The sequence below is a fragment of the Lactuca virosa genome, chromosome 4 (assembly GCF_052849685.1).
Source record: "Lactuca virosa cultivar CGN04683 chromosome 4, Lactuca_virosa_CGN04683_v6, whole genome shotgun sequence".
Taxonomy (NCBI): domain Eukaryota; kingdom Viridiplantae; phylum Streptophyta; class Magnoliopsida; order Asterales; family Asteraceae; genus Lactuca; species Lactuca virosa.
In genome coordinates, this window is record NC_136429.1 from 348,255,415 (window position 1) to 348,277,300 (window position 21,886).

Below are 21,886 nucleotides of genomic sequence, written 5' to 3' on the forward strand. Positions count from 1 at the left end.
AGTTATTGAGGAGAAACGTACCGGTAACCACCGCGGGATCCTCAACTGCTTCCCCATGTCCTATTGCCAGGATTCTTCCTACTCCACCAGCATTAGGGGCTTGTGCTTTGGGGCAGTTTCTTTTGAAGTGACCTGCGTCTCCACAGTTGTAGCAGGTTCGGGTTGCCCCCGTACTGGAGACTTGGTTGATTGGTCGAGCCGGCGCTTTACAGAAACGAGCAGTGTGCCCCTTCCTGTCGCAGTTGTTACAGTGCATCTCCCTATAAGCACCATTGTGGTGAAAGTTGCACTTGTTGCACTTGGGTAGGGTTCCAGCATATGGCTTCGGTGGTGCAGTAGTGGCAGCATTAGTGGCAGCATGGACAGCAACAGTTTGTTGCTTCTTAGCGGGGTCCTGTGCTGGTTGGCTCTTCTTTTGGTTCCAGAACTTCCTTTTGTTGTTTCCCCCTTTTGATTGATCAGTGGTGGTGGTTGTAGTATTATGACCGGCTCGGTGGTCAACAAGTTGTTGTGCCAGCTCCCTGGCACTGTCAAAAGTAGTTGGCCTTGAAGCCAGGACACTACTTTGCACTTGGGGAGACAGTCCCCAAAGGTATCGCTCCACCTTTTTCTCCTCCGGAGTAACCATTGTTGGGCAGAGGAGAGCCAATTCATTGAATCGGGTGGTGTAGGTTTCAAGGTCGGAGCCCGTCATCCTGAGGTTCCAAAGTTCTTGTTCCATCTTTTGAATTTCACTTCTCGGGCAGTACTCCTTCATCATCAAGGTTTTTAGTTCTGCCCAGGATATGGAGCTAGCCACTTCGAGAGTAAGTGAATTAATCCGACAGTTCCACCAAGTAAGGGCCCGGCCGGTGAAAGTGAAGGCTGCGAACTTAACTTTGCTCGCTTCGGGGCAACAGCACACTTGAAAGACTACTTCAGTCTTTTCAAACCATTGCATTAAAGTGATGACTCCCCCGCTCCCATTGAAGTTGTCGGGTTTGCCATTGGTGAAGTCTTTGTAGGAACACTCTCTTGTACGCCACGTACTGTCTCCGTGGTTAGAGTTTGTAGCACCCGATCCAGAACCACCAGCTCCGTTTGTCCCTATCTGCGATATTGCGGCCGCTACGGCTACTGTTACTGCAGCCTGGAACATCGCAGGATCAAACTGTGGAGGCAGCGGCGGAGGAGGTGTTGCTGTGTTGCCGGAAGGTCTTGGTCTTCTCCTTGGCGGCATGGTTCTGTCATAAGTCGTAAACCAATGTACTTTTAGTAAAAGTATATTTATAGGAAGAGAAATCTTTTATACATAAAGTATATTATTACGTTGTTTTCCGGTATGTTTACGATACATACGATTTTATACTTTTAATTGACCCAATACATTGGGTTATGAGGTAAAATGAAAGTATAAAATATTTTATTTGAGTTTCCTTGTTTCCAAGTATATGACTGTTTGTAAAAGTTTCACATATACTAATTTAGTCGGGACATAATTAATATATTATATTTTAAAATGATCTTTATCGGTTACTTAATTAGTTGCAAAGTGCATACCAGTCATATGTGATTAAGATATAATAGTCCTTCGAATAGATGACCCTAACTCCAAGACCACAACCAAACAAGGACAGGAAGTGAAACAAAGATACATAAATTCTAAGTCTATAGCATCTTAGTTACATATGACCTTAGCGCATCCACTTAGCAGCTATTGATCTATAAATAAAGACCTATTTAATTCTCAGATAATTTATTATAGTAACACAAAATACTCCTATAGTATTTGTAAATGTTTAGTTTTGAGTTTTTAAGTATCCTTTGTAGTCTGTTATTAGGTTTGTTAGATTTGTTGCCCATCCTGACCATCCCCCGTTATATGCAAGTCAATTCCCGGACAGATATAGTTGATCAGGCTATATCCTTCCCAGATTTAATCCACATATACTAAGGCATACTCAAAATGTTCAACTCTTCTTCTTTTGCTTTATGTTTTCGCTAGTTATGATACCATGCGAGCATGTAATGTATGTATGTATACTTTAATCAAGAAAATCATTTATTTTCTAAGAGTATATTTATTTGAAAAATGCACAAATCAGAGACTATTAGTCCCAATTGTGTTTATAGTTTGTATATCTTATGTGGTTTGATAAACTTAATTCACTATAAACTGTGCTCTGATACCAATCTGTCACACCCCCAAACCAAGGATGGCGGAAACGTCCGGGGGTGGAGGACTTCATGTATAGTATCATAACAACAATTGTAATAGTAATTGAAGCAAACACAACCAACATATATATAATTGAAAAAAGTTACATCATTGTATGAATTACATGTTTACGAATCAATTACAATATGTTGACAAAATATGAAATAGTAGACGCCTTAGCGCCCCATCCTCAAAAGCACTTGGTTACCTGTTTAATGATTTCCTGAGAATACAAGTTGTTTGAAAAAGTTTCAACACAAAGGTTGGTGAGTTCATAAGCTTTTGTTTGGTATTATTAAAAGCCTTTCGTTTGTAAAAGTAGTATTTGTGTTAGAAAATCCAATATTTTCCTTAATGTGTAAATGTAGTCTTAAAACCCAAAGACCGAAATGTACAAGTAATTTGTCATATTTATAGTAAAACAATGCAAGTTTAAATCGACATAAACTCGTTAAATTTTAATGAAGTTCCCGTAAATTCCAATGTTTATTAATACTTTATGTGAGTTTATTATAACCATACTATGACCAAGGTTGCCTAAAACGACGTTCTTCAGGCGTCGGAAATGTTATGACATTTGTCACCCCAGACCTATCGGTCTAACTGTTGCATGCAGTTTAGGTGTGGGTTTGTCAAACCCAATATAGATCTATACACAAGTATCACGCTCTCCCTCAAGGAGACTCTGGTTACAATACAGGACTTAATGGTAATTTGAAGTAAATGTCTCACAAAGTCATTAACGGAATTACGTGTTATGAAAACTTGGTACCGTATGGCCGTACCTTGCTTAATGAAAATATCCTTTGTATAAATGTACCCTTTTTAAATGTATGTGTTATGTAATGTATCATAAACTATACCTATTATAGTTTATCAACCAAGGGTAGTACGTAGTAATGTATGCAAACTATATTCAAAATAGTTTATTAAATGTTTGAATGTATCGGTTGTACTTTGATTATAATCACTTGTTATTCTTTATATTTTATATGTCCAAATCCATTTGTAAACCGATGTGTGTCTAAATATTAAGATAAAATGTCATATATTGCAATAACTTATAATCACATAAAGATATACACCTTGCTCAACATGTTACAAGGTGAAATGAAATTGACAGCAACTTTTCATTGAATACAGTTTCTGTTACTGTTCTTAGAAAATTTATAGAAAAATCATCAAAGCTCTAAATCCAAATCTGCAAATTCTGAGAGTTTGGAATATGAGTCTAGTTTGTTCGTAAATTTTATCATGATTTTTAGTGATCTCTAACAGAGGTGAAAATGTTCATAATCACAGACTGGTCCGGGTTTGCCTCTGAAATGACAGGCATTTTTGTAAAAATCACCATAAATTGTAGAAAAATCATATGGAGATGTGCAAGTAGCCATTTTAAAGCTAAGAGTTTGAACTACTTGCACCTGGAACAGTTTTGAAAACTAAAATATTTAAGTTGACCAAAACAGTCCGTGATCAAAGTTCATCTTTTCTGATGTAATCTGATAGAAAAAGTTTAATTGTGTTCTTGATGATTTTACTTGTATTCCCCCCTTAAAACTTAAGAAAAACATGTAAATGTTGGGGGTATGAACTCACCTTATGTGGTTTCAGTAGATGAAAGTGAGAGAGAGGAAGTGTTCAACCCAAGAACACTAAGAAGATGTCTTGATGATTCGAGAATCTAACACCGAATAAGATGGAATTTGTGTAAGATATCAATGATTTGAGTAGAATGGAGTTTAATAATTATGTGAATGATGAAGATACTTACTAATTGAAGAAAGAAATCTCTGGAGAAAGCCTTGAAGTTCTTGAAGTTGAGAGAAAAGATGAGAGAATTTTGGAGAGTGTTCTTTGGTTGTTAAGTGTAGAATGAAAGGACTTTATGGAGAATGAGGAGAGAGGATCAATCCTCCAGCTCTTAGAACGTGGGAAGAGCTGGAGATTGGGTGTAAAGGTCCACTAAGGAGACAAGGGGTAGTGGGAAAGAGTGGCTGATCATAGAGTGAGGTGGTGGTGGTTTGCTTTTGCCATAAATTAAGGAAAAGCAACCCTTCAATAATTAGTTCAACCACTAATTCTTTTAATATATTTTTATAAAAACCCTGGAGATTTATATATTTTGGGGCCTTAGTTTATAAAATAAGTTTTGGGTGAAAATCCCACGTTAAAATAATGAAAAACGGAGTTAAAACGAAGTCGTAGTCGAAAAACCGGTAAAAAGGGCCCGTCTGCGAGACCCCTCGCATGGAGGCCGGATTCGGACCCTCGCATGCGAGGCTGCTGTCTGATGGCTTCGGATTCGGTCTCCTGAGAGGCTTCAGCTTCGGTCCTGATGAGAGGCTTCGGATCCGAGGCCTCGGATGAGAGGCTTCGGTCCTGAAGCTTCAGTTCCAGGTCCTTAAGGCTATTTTACCCGTTTTTACCCCGTTTCAAGCGATTTTTGACCCGGTTAAGGGTCGATATGACCCAAATGATTACAAAAAGTTAAAGTAACTTTTGAGAGAGATTTGGGAGAGATTTCAAATAGAAAGAGATAGAGTGAAAACGATTTAGAGAGGTTTCGTTTGTGATTAATTTGAGTGTCCGGCTTCACAACGCAAGGTTCGTAAACCCCGTTAAACCGTGTTTTAGTGTCGTACACAATCTCGATGATTGTGCAATAGTGTTTTATCGCTTTGGTTCGTTGTTTAGCACTGTTAAGGCTAAGGAAAATCAAACACATGAACTTTCCAAATGATGATTTCTCATTAAAATAGCGAATTGTATAGTGATTACATAACGTAAACCCTAACATACAAGGGTTATTGGAGTTGACCGGTTTGACTTGTTGACTTTGTTTGACTTTGACTTGACCGAAATTTGACGGTTGTCACATCATCCCTCCGTTAGAAGGAATTTCGTCCCGAAATTTTCATTTTGACTGGGATTTCAAGAGTTTGGGAAGAGATGTGGATACTTTTGTTTCATCTGATCCTCGCGTTCCCAGGTGAATTCGGGTCCTCGTTTAGCGTTCCAACGGACCTTCACGATGGGAATACGACTTTGTTTCGTTCGTTTGATTTCCCGATCCATGATTTCGACTGGTTCCTCCACGAAGTGGAGATTTTCGTTAACTTCGATTTCGTCGAGTGGTATTACGAGTGTCTCATCAGACAAACACTTCTTTAGGTTCGACACGTGAAATGTGGGATGTACTTTGTCGAGTTCCTGAGGTAATCGAAGTTTGTATGCTACTGGCCCAATCCTAGCAAGGATTTCGAATGGCCCGATGTACCTTGGATTTAGTTTCCCGCGTTTGCCGAATCGTATCATTCCTTTCCAAGGGGAAACTTTTAGTAGTACACGATCACCCACCTGGAATTCCAAGGGTTTGCGTCGTTTGTCTGCGTAACTCTTTTGCCGATCGCGAGACGCTTTCAGTCTTTCTCGAATTTGAACGATCTTTTCTGTGGTTTCCCTTATGATTTTAGGGCCAGTGAGGGTGCTATTAGAGACTTGCCCTCTAGCTAGCTGTGTATCCCCCACCTCAGCCCAACACAGGGGTGATCTGCATTTGCGACCGTAAAGAGCTTCGAATGGAGCGACTTTGATGCTAGTATGATAGCTGTTATTGTAGGAGAATTCGATAAGCGGTAGATGGGTATCCCATGCTTTACCGAAGTCTATCACACAAGCTCTTAACATGTCTTCCAACGTTTGAATGGTTCGTTCGCTCTGTCCGTCGGTTTATGGGTGGTAGGCCGTACTCATGTCAAGCCTAGTTCCCAATGATTTTTGTAGAGACTGCCAAAACCGTGAGGTAAATCTACTATCTCTATCGGAGATAATGGATATCGGCACACCATGGAGTCGTACAATCTCTTTGATGTACGTTCTAGTCAGCTTCTCCATCTTGTCGGTTTCTTTTATCGGTAGGAAGTGTGCTGATTTGGTCAATCTGTCTACGATTACCCATATGGTGTCAAGCCCGCCCGATGTCTTAGGCAGCTTGGTTATGAAGTCCATGGTTATTCGTTCCCACTTCCACTCAGGTATATCCGTCTGTTGTAATAGCCCAGATGGTTTCTGGTATTCGATTTTGACCTTGGCGTAAGTCAGACACTTGCTCACATAGGTAGCAATCTCAGCTTTCATGTTCGGCCACCAGTATAATTTCTTGAGGTCGAGATACATCTTATCTGACCCGGGATGGATGGAGTATCGAGTCTTGTGTGCTTCATTCATGACGACATCTCGGAGTCCACTGAACTTCGGTGTCCAGATTCGATTCATGAGATAACGTACTCCATCATCCTTGACTTCTAAGTTTTTATCCATTCCCCTTAACGTCTCTCCTGCCACCTTTTCTGGTTTCAAAGCTTCTAGTTGAGCTTCCTTGATTTGTATGGTCGTGTGGGAATGGATCGTCATTGTTAAGGATTTTACTCGGCGGCCCGAGTACTCCTTCTTGCTTAGAGCATCAGCCACTAATTCCAGGTCGTGCGTAGTATAATTAACCTCGTGCGTCTTAAGCTGTCTTGATGCATACGCGATAACCTTCCCTCTCTGCATGAGCACACATCCGAGGCCTTGATTCGAAGCATCACAGTACACTACGAAGTCTTCGGTTCCCTCTGGGAGAGACAAGATCGGTGCGCTGCATAGGGCTTGTTTTAACGTTTGGAAAGCAGTTTCTTGTTTATTTTCCCACTTGAACATCACACCTTTATGCGTCAAGGTGGTGAGTGGTTTCGCAATCTTGGAGAAGTTTTGTATAAATCTTCGGTAGTAGCCAACAAGCCCAAGGAATTGTCGAATTTCGGTTGGCGTCTTGGGTGCTGACCAATTCTCGATTGCCTTGATCTTGGAGGGATCCACATGTATGCCTTTCTCACTTACCACATGGCTAAGGAAATCCACTTCTCTAATCCATAATTCACACTTAGAGAACTTAGCATAAAGCTTCTCCGCTCTTAGTGTCTCTAGCACTTGGCGTAGATGTAGGCGATGCTCTTCTTCGCTTCGCGAGTAGATCAAGATATCGTCGATGAATACGATTACAAACTTGTCTAGGTAGGGTCGACACACTCTATTCATTAGGTCCATGAATACCGCAGGTGCGTTTGTTAAACCGAAGGACATCACGACAAACTCGTAGTGCCCATAGCGAGTTCTGAATGCAGTTTTGGGAATATCTTCTTCTTGAACTCGTAGTTGATGATAACCTGACCTTAGGTCGATCTTTGAGAAGAAATTTGCTCCTTGGAGTTGGTCGAAAAGGTCGTCGATTCGGGGTAGAGGATATCGGTTCTTGATGGTGAGTTTGTTTAGTTCCCGATAGTCGATGCACATGCGAAAGGATCCGTCCTTCTTCTTTACAAAAAGGACTGGTGCTCCCCAAGGTGAGAAGCTTGGTCTGATGAACCCTTTGCTCAAAAGCTCGTTCAACTGACTGGACAACTCTTGCATTTCTGTTGGTGCGAGGCGGTATGGAGCTCTGGCTACGGGGGTAGCTCCGGGTATTAAGTCAATTCTTAAATCGACTTGTCGTGCGAGTGGTACACCAGGAAGATCTTCTGGGAACACATCCGGGAAGTTACACACTTCGGGGATGTCTTTGATGTCTTTCACGTCTTGTTTCTTGTCTACTACGTGGGCCAAGAAGGCGTGGTACTCCTTCCGGAGATACTTTTGGGCTTTGATGCATGAGATGATTTGTAAATTCGCACTAGGTTTGTCACCATAGATGAGAAGGGTTTCGTCATTTGGTAGATTGAGGCGAACGGCCCTTTCGTAACATAGAATGTCGGCACGGTGAGGAACTAACCAATCCATCCCGATGATTACGTCGAAGCTTTTTATGGTGACCGGCATCAGGTCAATTTTAAATGTATGGTTGTCTAGAGTGAGAGTACACTCTGAGTATATATCGCTAGTGCGTTCTACTTTCCCATTTGCCATTTCTACTACATAAGTATCCTTTAGTGATTGGGGATTTTATTCAAGTAATTGTTTATATTGGTGGCTCACGAAACTCCTCTCCGCTCCACTATCGAATAGTACGCATGCATAAGAGTTATTGAGGAGAAACGTACCGGTAACCACCGCGGGATCCTCAACTGCTTCCCCATGTCCTATTGCCAGGATTCTTCCTACTCCACCAGCATTAGGGGCTTGTGCTTTGGGGCAGTTTCTTTTGAAGTGACCTGCGTCTCCACAGTTGTAGCAGGTTCGGGTTGCCCCCGTACTGGAGACTTGGTTGATTGGTCGAGCCGGCGCTTTACAGAAACGAGCAGTGTGCCCCTTCCTGTCGCAGTTGTTACAGTGCATCTCCCTATAAGCACCATTGTGGTGAAAGTTGCACTTGTTGCACTTGGGTAGGGTTCCAGCATATGGCTTCGGTGGTGCAGTAGTGGCAGCATTAGTGGCAGCATGGACAGCAACAGTTTGTTGCTTCTTAGCGGGGTCCTGTGCTGGTTGGCTCTTCTTTTGGTTCCAGAACTTCCTTTTGTTGTTTCCCCCTTTTGATTGATCAGTGGTGGTGGTTGTAGTATTATGACCGGCTCGGTGGTCAACAAGTTGTTGTGCCAGCTCCCTGGCACTGTGATCCTATGAAGATGAATAAGATACTCACTTATTGGAAAACTTTAAGGTGTTCACGGCCTCAAGATCCTATGAAGGGTTCACGGCCGTGAACCCTTGAAGATCTTGAATATGGTGATGAAATGATGTTTCTATGGATGGTAATCAAGGCCTAGTCATGAAATGAGGTGAATAACAAGAAAATGGGTGAAGATAGTTGAGAGAGAAGAGGGTGATAACGGGCAAGAGATGAAGAAGTGAAGGGATAAATGATTAACACTTATATATATAGGTGGTGGTTCACGGCCCTAAACCTAGTTTGCGGCCGTGAACACTTTACGAGTAGTTTTCTAGTTCGAATGCATTCCTCTTATCTTAATCTAACACATCCTAACATCCATTCATTCAGTGTATAAGGCTTAGAAACTCTCAAATAAACTCTCAACAAGCCTAAAGGCTAACAGAAACAAGTCTGACTTTTGATTGATTTGATTGACTTTATAAGATAGAAATTTCGGGTTGGCACAGAAGTCATGATTAATAACTCGCATGCGGGCTTTTCTATATAAAAAAATACAATGAAAACCATAAATGATGATAACGACGATGCTTTAGCAAGACAAAGAGGTTTTTGACTTTTATTAATGGTTTTTAGTTTATTTTTATGTGTGAATAACAACACCCGTGAATGACAATTGTGCTTTAAAAATACATCTTCCTCCCCCCCCCCCTTCTCCTTCCATACAACGCACCAACGCTGACCCCCGCCTACCATTCAGGTACACCCTCCATAGTCTAGGGGGCTATATTGTAAATATGTTTGTCGTATTGCAATCATACGATTGCAATTGTATAAGTTTTAATTATGTAACCGACTCTCTTAGAGCCTATAAATAGGGCCTTTGCCTATATGGAATAAACAAGGTTTTTTTTGAGTTTTGGGTTCAAATTCCGAGGAGTTTTGGGTTCAAATTCCTAGGAGTTGCGCATAGGAGACACGTGTCCGAGCCGGAGACCATCCGATGCACGGCCCAATGGCCTTCCGACGCGTGTCATCTCCATGTCGAGTCTGAAACGCGCCAGCTGTCCCTCGCATCCGAACCTCGCTCCTACTGTCGCGTGTCCGAGCCTCGCTGCCACCTGCCGCCTTCCTCTCGCTTCGGATCCGAGGCTCGCACCTATATAAGGGTGCGAGACCTCTCGGGTAACTTTTGGAATTTGGCAACTTTTCACCCCTAATTTCATATTTTAGCTATTTTAACTTCCCCCGAAGCCCCGTTATCATTTTTAACACCTAAAATACATTCCGAAGTGCCCGAAGAGCCCGAGAAATTTATCTTTTCGGTTTGAAGCTCAACCTTCGCAAAGCCCGGTTTTCAATAAATCTCCCGATTTTTATCAAAGAAAGCTATTTTTAGGAACGAAGTGTTGTTCAAATTACTATTTTAATCCCCGGTTATTTCAAGGTGAGTTCAATATATAGGAACAAATTTATGTTATGTGTTATATGTGCTATGTGCTTTTCAGTGTTATTATTCCAGGTTATTTTCCCGTGTTATTGTTTTTCCGCTATTTTGATAGCAAAGTTATACCTTTGACCATGTGATCAGTGAAAGGACTTAGATTCACGTTGGTACTGGTATGTAGCCTCTGTCCATGTAGAACATGTCTCCGTAAGAGAATGACTTCTATTCTATGGCATTGGCAGAAGGTTAGACAGGGCTAAAAGCCTGAAATCTACCAAAATGTTAATTGTATGTCTTCTGTGCCATTTGGGCCGAAGCTTTATTGTTCTATATCAAGTATTGAAATTGTTAAGTCTCATTGACTGTGTATCTTTGAATCAAGTCATTTGATTGATATGGAAATCTTGTCACATGATTTCACATATGTCTTTGTTGTTCCTCTTTGTTTCTGCCATATTCATGTATATATATGGCATAACGTTATATTGTATCTATTATTGAACTCACTAAGCGTCATCGCTTACCCCTCTCAATGTTTTAATAAATTGCAGGCAATAAACACCCAGTATAGCCATATACTGTTGGAAGAATTAGAATAAATTATACTATTACTTTTGTATTTAAGTTTTAGTATGTATAAAACTATAGTATCCTGGGTAGTTATGTAATATATAACACTTTGTAGTAGTCGGTTTATATCCAGACGTTTTTAATCGTATTATCAATGTAAAATATTATTTATGAATATGCATGTAGCATGTTTTGGAGTAATGAATGTAGAATTTATGAAAGGGGTCCTTTCATTCATGGTATCAAAGCGGTAGTTTAAGTGAACTGAATTCCACGGATTGGTATTTAGACTTAAACTATTGGAAGTTCAATATATGAACTAATTCATTGTTAGTATATGGATACAAACCATAGGAAAGACTTAAGTGAAGTATTAGGTTATAATAAATCCTAATATTCTAAATTACTATATTACTCCAAATTTTCAGAACAATGACTGAACAAGTAAGTAGTCATACACCAGAAATGGGTGGAGATCGTCATATTGATGAAGTAGAAACTCCAGTATCCCCTCATGAGGCGCGAATCATGGATAAATTGACTGGTGTTATCCGACAAACTCTTGAAGAGCACAAGAAGGATAATAATAAAGGAAAAGAGAACACCACTGCAGAATCTTTAGGAGAGAAGGCGAGACGACCCTCTTTCAAAACTTTTAAGAGCAGCGGTGCTACAGAGTTTACTGGTGTCCTTAATCCTATAGTTGTTCTTACTTGGATTCAGAACACAGAGAAAGTATTTCATATCTCCCATATGGATAGTGAAGACAAAGCTAATTATGCATCTGCAATGCTCATCGGGGAAGCTTTGGTCTGGTGGGAAGCAACATTTGAAGCCCTCAACGGGTATGACCAGGAGAACTTATCCTGGGAGATGTTCAAGACTCGTTTGTTAGGAAAGTATTGTCCTCTAGACATGAGGAGAAGATTGGAGAAAGAATTACTGGAACTCTGTGACAACCGTCAATTTATGGTCAAGTCAAAGTCAAGTAAAGTCAACAAGTCAAACCGGTTAACTCAACTAACCCTTGTATATTAGGGTTTACCTTATGATTACTAATGAACAACTACCTATCTTAATAACAAAGTATCACATAGAGGTTCCATGTGTTCAGGAAATGTAATCCCTAATATGGGTAAGTGATGTAAAAACTCAATAAAACACTATTACATACATTTCAGGGACGTATAATGCCCATAACGAAGTATAATAAGGTTTACAAACCTTGCGTTATGAAGCTAAACATTCACAAAGACCACAAACAAAGTCTCTCTTAATCTCTCCCAAAAACCTCTTTCAACTTTTCATAATAAATCGGGGCATTCCGACCCTTAACTTGGTCAAAAACCACTCAAAACGGGAAGTACGTTAAGAACAGCCGTATAGGGCCGAAACATCTTAACAACCGAACCCTAGGGACCAAACCTACCAAGAGCCGAAACTCTTGGAGCCGAAGCCTTATTAGGACCGAAGTTGCCATCGGTCCGGATTCATCTTACGGTCCGGATTTACCTTTCGGTCCGGAATCATCTTTCGGTCCGGGATCATCTTTCGGTCCGGATTCATCTTTCGGTCCGGATTCCTCTTTCGGTCCGGAATCATCTTTCGGTCCGGATTCATCTTTCGGTACGGATTCATCTTTCGGTTTGGAATCATCTTTCGGTCCAGATTCATCTTTCGGTCCGGATTCACCTTTAGTTCAAGGCCTCTTGCCCAACTTCCCTCAACCTCACGACTCTAAGCCAAAGGAGAAAAGCCCCAAAAGGACCTTCCTAGTCCAAGGTCGTCTGAGTCCGGAACATGATGATTTTGGAAACTGACAACTCCGCATGCTCCGGAACATCAAGCTCATCCGGAATCCTCCTCATCAGAATGCACCCACTCCGGAAGATTCTTACTCCACACCTTCACCCCGGAACCGAGTTTGAGCTCCGGAATCTTCACATCTGACTCTGGATTTCGCCAATTGGCTCTGGATTTGGCTAATTGATTTCCGGATGCACCTCCATAGCCAACTTGGGGAATCAGGTCAGGCCAATAAGCTAAAACTTATCCTTTCAATCATAACTAGGGGAAAACTCTTTACCATAAATCGTATCGTTTGTGCAAGATTTTATCCAAGGGATGGTTGACTTTCCAAAAAGTTATGACACACCCCTTTCCCCAACCACTCCATGACAACTTTATGTCACTATCCACACTTCACCTAGTCAAATCATTGTCTTTTCCTACTCTTCTCCAAAATTCCATCAGATTTCTTACCCCAAATCCACACAAAATCTATATCCTTCACACTTCCCAAAAGTTCCATTCATCACAATCAAAGATCAAACACACTCTCACTCTCTCCGCTCACGTTTTCTTCCTGGGAGCAAGAACTCCAGGGAAGTCACGAGTTCTTCCTTCATCCTTGGTAAGTAACTTCATCCTAATCTTGAATATTCAACACTCCTTCACTCAAATCATGGAATTCTTGCACGAATATCGACATATTTGTTCCTAGGATCTTCAAATCTTCAAGCATTCTTCAAGTGTTCTTGACTTAGAAACCACTTTTCTTCAACATCCATCTCAGGGAATCACTCAAGGTGAGTTCATACCCCTACATTTTCATGTTTTTCTCAAGTTTTAGGGGGGGGGGGGGGGAATACAAGTTAAAACATCATAATATAACTTAAACTCAAACTCCAGCTTTCATCAATAAAGTTTAGTTCCATTCACGGACTGTTTCGAACATCTTAAACTTTTTAGTTTTCAAAACTGTACAAGGTGAAAATAGTTCAGATTTCTACCTTTAAAATGAATACTTGCACAAGTTCATACGATTTTTCTTCAATTTATGGCGATTTTTACAAAACAGCCTATCATTTCAGAAACCACTTCGGACCAGTCTGTGAAGTTGAAGGTTTTCACACAAGTTAAAAGTTTCTAAAAATCATAATAAAAATTATGAACAAACTAGACACATTTTCTAAACTCTAACTCTAAGAGTTTACGGATTCAATTTTCGATTTCGTATGATTTTTATGTGATTTTTCTAAAACAGTGCAGAAAAGTTAGAAACTAGTTAAACAGCTTACGATATTAATAACACCTTGTAACATGTTGAGCAAAGTGTATAACAATACAGTTTCTAAATGTTGAATGTATTTCTTATTAGTTTAACACTATAAACAGAAATTAGTCATTCTTGATAAGGGTTTTCATTCACTTCGAACACGTGCAATAAACTATAATAGGTATAGTTTATGGATTTTACCTTACAAACATACTACAAAAAGGGTGTTTAGTTCCACCACAGAACAAAAGGTTTTCATTCACACAACACGTAAACTTGTTAACGTAAATTGTGATACAGTTCTTCATTGTACTCTTAGAGTATGGGTTAAAATTCATGAAGGTTATAACCAGAGTCTCTTGTAGGGAGAGCGTGATAGTTGTAAATAGATCTATATTGGGATTGATGCCCCACACCTTGCTGTTAGCTACAGTGGGACCTGCAGGTCTACGGGTGACAAATGTCATAACATTCCAACGTCTGAAGAACGTTGCATCAGGTTCAGTTAAGTCATAGTATGGTTATAGTGACTCACATAGGGAGTTAACAACACATTAAGTTTACGGGAATTTACAAATCAAAAAGGGTTTTATGTCGATTTAAAACCACCTTTACAACTATAAATATAGATATTACTTGTATATTTCGGTCTTTGAGTTTTAAGACTACATAACATTTTATAAGGAAAATATTGGATTTTTCTGGAGTATTCATTAGAACTACAAATGAAAGTGTTCAAACTCTTCATTAAAAGCTTATGAACTCACCAACTTAATTGTTGACACTTTTTCAAACTACTTGTATTCTCAGAAAAACAATGAAACCTGGTAACCACAAGCTTTTGAGGATGGAACGCTACGACGTTAAAACAATTATTTTGACATCATGTTGTAATAAATTCTGAAACATGTAACACTTGAAACTATATAACTTTTTCGATTATATTTATGATTGGTTGAATGTACCGTGATCACTATTATACTCGTTGTTATGATGCTATACATGAAGTCCGCCACCCCCGGACGTTTTCGCCATCCTTGGTTTGGGGGTGTGACGGATTGGTATCAGAGCATTGTTTATAGTGAACTAAGTATATCGAACCACATAAGATATACAACTATAAATACATTGGGACTAAAAGTCTCTGATTTAAACATTTTCAAATAACTATACTTTTAGGAACAAATAGCTTCTTCTTAAAAAGTATGAGTACATGCACACATGCTAGTATAGTGTCATATCTAGGACGATACAAAAGTAAAATGAGGAGTTGGACACTACGAGTAGACCTTGGGATATGTAATCAAACTTGGGATGAATATAGCCTGATCAACTATATTTATCCGAGGTGTGACTAATGTATGCCGGGGAATGGTCGTAGTGAGCAACAAGCCTAAAAACATCCCATACAAGAAAATCACTAAGAACCAAACACAACATTTAAAATACTATAAGAGTATTTTTTGGTACTATAACTTATGTGAAAACTAAACAGATCTTTGCTAGTAGATCTATAATCACTAAGTGGATACGCTAAAGTTATATATAACTTAGATGTCATAGACTTAGAATCTGTGATCATTGCTCTACTTCCTGTTCCTTGTTTGGTTGTGGTCTTAGAGTAGGATCACTTGTTCGAAGGTCTATCATATCTTTGGTTAAATATATAACTGGTATGCACTATGTCATTGTAGAAGTAACTAATGAGGATCATAAACCCTATAAATATCTCTAGGAATATGACTATTATTTTCCTCTTACCCCTCCTATTCTCGCACGGACATCATGGCAAGATTCTACTTTCCGAACCCGAGGAAGGATGGGTGGTTACAAGAAAAACCAGAAGAGGATCCCAAGGAAGTGTTCGAGGAAGAGATCGAAGGAGATCCCAATGAGGAACCTAAAGAAAATAAAGAGGAAGATGAGAGAGGGTCAGAATGGGAGCCGGAGGTCATCAACCCTCCGTACATAGCCAGAGACCTCGCGAACCATTTCGATTACATCGGATCTATGCCCCGTTGGGCAACAGAGAGAGAGAGAGAGAGAGAGAGAGAGAGGGGGGGAAGTCGTCATCAACGACAGCAATCACCATCCGGAGCCCAACAAGGTCGCTATGACCTCAACCAGGGAGGACCGACTAGAAGAACCCTCCCGGTGATGGCCCAACAGACCATGAACATCGGGGGTCAAAACAGGGAGACTACAAAACGAGTTCGGGAGCTGCGTACTGCTACGGACGTTACCATCTCACGTACCCGCAACTAGGAAGGAGAATGATATTTCAGAGACCAACACATTAAGGACCTTATCACTGCTCGTGCGGAGGTAAATGAGTATCAGGATAGACACTACGGGGCGAATTTACTTCGCCTCACACACCCTCGGGGGCGGATCGTTGTGAGTAAAGTTTGTGTTGCTCACACGACCTTGTAGATTAGGTTTATAAGTATGCGTTGGTGCTACTTTTCTCGACGTGTAGGCTCAACCCCGCGATTTAGTGATTACATTAGTCGAAAGATTTAATTGCTGTCAGAACTTTTCCTTACAAAGACGTGATGTAGACTTACATCAAGGTCAAACTTCTATAAAGCTATATGTACTAGAATTATATCAGTAAAGTGGGCATGCATGTAATTTCATTTGGAACAGTACTGCTAAAAATTCATAAGTCTATTATATATAGACTTTCATTATGAACTATTATCAGAACATCATAAAAATCGGAACACGATACACTTAAAACTAAGATAAACTTAGCTAGATAACTCGCGAAGTATAGCCATGTCCAAAGACTCATGATCATCTCACTTTTTTAAACATTACGCGTGAAAGGTTCTTTCTTCGTAGACCTATAGGGTGCGATCATACCAACACTAATGCACCCGATCCCATCAGAACTTCGCAGTTAAGCGTGCTTGGGCGAGAATAGTACTAGGGTGGACAAACTTAACACTCGTACAGAACCTACTGCTACCCACTATCATGACCTCCATCTCAGGAATGTTTAGCCGAAACATTGAGGATAGTTCAACAAATCACGAAATTTATATACGTAAATATAGATTGTAGGAATATAACTAGAGATACTCATCCCCACTCACGAAGTTGTTTCTCATCATGCAATAAAATTATGTCTCCACCAAGAGGAAACCAACCAACTAGCAAGGCACCAATCCTGCAGATAGACTCTGCTACCTTTCAAGCTACAGTCACGGCAGCCGTAACGTCTGTTATGGTGCAACTCAATGCTAACAACGCCAGCGGAGACGGAGGCGGTACTGGTAATACTAACCACAGTAACAATAAAGAACACCAGTGGATGTCTACCAACGAAGACGCCTCAAACCCCAAAACTAGGAGCAAGAAACAAAAGTTTTTGAACAAAAAGGAGCGCAACCTATCTAAAAAACTTGCTAAAAGACAACAATCCGTAGCTGCCCCTACAATTACAACAGCAGTCACGACTCATGCCTCGACATCAGCCACAACATCTGTCACTCAAGCACTGGCCAAACAATATAACAGAACACTTCCAAAGTGCAACAAGTGTAACTTCCATCACAATGGGGTTTGCTGGATATTACACTGTAAAAACTGCAACATGAATGGGCATACTACCCGTTTCTGCAGGGCTCAAGCCTAGCACATCGCTCCAACCACCAATACCGGTGTAAGCCCAGTATGCCACCTATGCGGTAAAAAGGGACACTTCAAGAGGAACTGTCCAACCGAGATAAACGAAGAAGGGGAAGGAAGAGTATGACAACCGTACCAGCAAAACCAGCAAGGAACCTTTTAAGACTTTTTAGGAATGTTTTAAAAACAAGATGTCACACCCCCAAACCAGAATGGCGGAAACATTCGGGGGTGGGTGGCTTCACGTAGTATCATAACAGTTGAATATTGTAAAGAAAGTAAACACAACCATCATAAATATAATAAAAACTTACATTGTTGCGTGTAATACATGTTTCAAAAGAATATTACAAATATGATGATTTAAAATGTTTTGATAATAGACGCCTTAGTGTTCCTTCTCCAAAAGCTGATGGTTACCTATATTACGGATTCCCTGAGAAATACAAGTAGTTTTGAAAAAGTGTCAACAATTAAGTTGGTGAGTTCATTAGCGTTTTTGTACTGAAATTTGTATGTCCTTTAGTAAAAATAACTGAACGTGTTTTCCAGAAAATCCAATATTTTCTACATATAGTTTGAAAAAGTTCCAAAGGCTGGAGTGCAATAGTATCTTTCGTGCTCAAAATGGTGAAAGTGTATTTATACTCAAATAATGTATTTACTGAATGCATTCAAAAGCCTCGTAAATCAAACTTATTTTAATACTTTCGTGTGAGTTTTATAACCATGCTATTGACCCAGACTGCCTGTAACAACGTTCTTCAGGCGTTGTAGTGTTATGATGGTTGTCACACCAGACCTGCCGGTCTAACTGTAGCTAACAGTTTAGGTGCGGGATTGTCAATCTCGTATAGATCTATACACAAGTATCACGCTCTCCCTCCAAGAGATTATGGTTTATAATACAGGACTTGAAATGCGTACTTGTGAGTACGTTGAAGTTGAATGTCTCACAACACTTAGTATTAATAGATTTACGAAAAGAAAAGTCTATATTTCATGTAGATGAAAGTATTTCATTTTTACAATGTTTACGTAAAGATGTAATGAATAACCCGTGAACTATACCCATTATAGTTTTTCCGAAAGCGTTTTCCATTTGATGATAAAAACTTGGTGTAGTATCAACTTTGCATGTGAAGTGTAAAATTGGTATTAATGTTGTTTAATATCCATAAACAAAATCTAGATAAAGTATTTGAAAACATTTCTAACGATGTGTATTTTAAGTGTGAGTTTATCTCGTGTTTCACTTGTATTTCCCCCCCCCCCTAAAACATGAAAAAGACGTGAAAATGTAGGGGTATGAACTCACCTGGAAAGTGTGGTGATTTGAAGAAAACGAGTTTTTCTCGGGCAGCACTTCGACCGGGAAGTGGTAAGTTTCTTGGGATTCTCGGCGCTTCGGACCTTCGTCGGGGCTTGGATATGTAACCGGGGTGTCGGGGTCGTCTCGGGGTGCTAAATGTGGAGTAGAACTGAGAGAGAAAAGGGAAATGAGCAATGAGAGTCGGAACCCTCGCATGCTATTTATAGGGTGAATTCTCAGGATTCACGTCGTGAGCATGGGATGGCTCACGTCGTGAGTTTGGCCCGTAGACGCGACGACTGGTGGTCTAGCCCTAGCACATATCAGTCATAGACTCACGTCGTGAGTTTCGGATAAGGTTGGTGTGCGTGCCTCGAACTTCCAAAATTCATATCTCTCGTATACGAGCTCCGATTTCGACGTTCTTTATATCCACGCGTAGGTTAGAATATACTCTACAACTTTCATTTAGACTCCGTCGGCTAATTTTGAATTTAATTTTTAAGATTATATTTTAAATAGGCCGGGACATGATAATTCCGTTAAAAATCCATAACTTCTTCATCCGTTGTCCGTTTTCGTCTGTCTTTTTACCGTTGTACTACTATTGTCGAGACCTTCAATTCTCGTTTAGGTTGCGTCGGCTAAAAATCGCTCGATCTTTATTTCGAGTTTTTAGCTGTCTACTGCTGTTCTGAAACTTTAGAAAAATCATAACTTCCTCATACGAAGTCAGATTTGGGCGTTCTTTTTATGTATTCTCATGGTTTAACATAATCTACGACTTTCGTTTAGATACCTAAGGCTAAAAAGTATTTTATTGAAGTTTCACTTTTTTACGCTTAACAGTGTTTTACCGGTTGTGTCGCGGATTTTCGATTGGTCATAACTTCTTCGTTATAACTCGGATTTGGGTGTTCTTTGTATATTTGGAAACCTTGACAATATATTTAACATTTTATGCAACCCAAACGAGACTTTAGAACACTTCATTTTTGACGCCATTTTATTACATCAAAAATAGTTTAATATTATCTGACTTTTTGAACATTACATTGACTTGAAATATCGGGTTGTCACATCATCCCCCCGTTAGAGGGAATTTCGTCCCGAAATTTAATCTAAGACAGAGTTTATGGAGTAGGAAAAAGATGTGGGTACTTTTGTTTCATCTGATCCTCGCGCTCCCAGGTGTATTCAGGTCCTCGCTTGGCATTCCAACGGACCTTCACAATGGGTATGCGACTTTGTTTAGTTCTTTTAACTTCCCGATCCATGATTTCTACAGGCTCTTCCACGAAGTGGAGACTCTCGTTGATTTCAATTTCGTCCAGAGGGATGACGAGGGTCTCATCGGACTAGCACTTCTTTAGGTTCGACACGTGAAAGGTAGGGTGTACGTTATTGAGTTCCTGCGGTAATCGAAGTTTGTATGCCACCGGGCCGATCCTGGCAAGGATCTCGAATGGTCTGATATACCTAGGGTTGAGTTTCCCACCTTTTCCAAAACGTATCAAACCCTTCCAGGGGGAGACTTTCAATAGTACCCGGTCCCCAACCTGGAATTCCAAGGGTTTCCTTCTTTTATCCGCATAACTCTTTTGTCTGTCTCTTGAAGCTTTTAATCGTTCTCGGATTTGGACAATCTTCTCAGTAGTTTCTCTTATGATCTCCGGGCCAGTGAGAGTGCTGTCTGGTGCTTGACTTCTTGCTAGTTGCGTGTCGCCCACTTCAGCCCAACACAGAGGTGATTTGCACTTACGGTCGTAGAGGGCTTCGAATGGAGCAACTTTGATGCTAGTGTGATAGCTATTGTCGTACGAGAACTCGATCAATGGTAAATGGGTATCCCAAGCCTTACCAAAGTCTATCACACAAGCTCTTAGCATGTCCTCTAACGTTTGAATGGTCCTTTCACTCTGCCCGTCTGTCTGTGGGTGGTAGGTTGTACTCATGTCCAGCTTAGTTCCCATAGCTTTATGCAGCGACTGCCAGAATCGTGATGTGAATCGGCTATCTCTATCGGAGATAATAGATATTGGTACTCCGTGAAGGTGCACTATCTCTTTAATGTAGATCCTTCTCAGCTTCTCCTGTTTGTCTGTCTCTTTTATTGGTAGGAAGTGTGCGGATTTGGTTAATCGGTCAACGATAACCCAAATGGTGTCGAGTCCACCCGTAGTCTTAGGCAACTTGGTTATGAAATCCATGGTTATCCGCTCCCACTTCCACTCGGGTATCTCTAGCTGTTGAAGTAGTCCCGAGGGCTTTTGATATTCTACCTTAACCTTAGCGCAAGTCAGGCACTTGCCCACAAAGGTAGCTATTTCGGCTTTCATGTTCGGCCACCAATACAACCTCTTGAGGTCTAAGTACATCTTGTCTGAGCCGGGATGTACGGAGTAGCGAGTTTTATGAGCTTCGTTCATGACAACATCCCTGAATCCACCAAATTTTGGTGTCCAGATCCGGTTCATGAGACAACGAACTTCGTCCTCCCTGACTTCAAGGTTTTTGTCCATTCCTCTCAATGTTTCACCTGCCATGTTCTCTGGCCTCAAGGCTTCTTCCTGTGCTTCTTTGATTTGTGCGGACAGGTGTGAGTGGATGGTCGTGGTTAATGCTCTTACTCGGCGGCCCGAGTACTCCTTTCTGCTCAAAGCGTCTGCAACCACGTTGGCTTTTCCGAGGTGATAACGAATTTCACATTCGTAATCATTTAGTAATTCCACCCACCGTCTTTGTCTCATGTTGAGTTCTTTCTGGTTGAGGATATGTTGGAGGCTTTTGTGATCGGTGAAGATGGTACACTTGGTACCGTAAAGGTAATGCCTCCAGATTTTTAGGGCGAACACTACTGCTCCAAATTCGAGGTCGTGCGTGGTATAATTAACTCGTGAGTCTTGAGTTGTCTCGAGGCGTATGCGATGACCTTCCCTCGTTGCATCAGGACACATCCAAGTCCTTGGTTTGACGCATCACAATAGACCATGAAGTCTTCTGTTCCTTCTGACAAAGATAATATAGGTGCGCTGCATAGGGCTCACTTTAGTGTTTGGAATGCAACGTCTTGTTTTTCT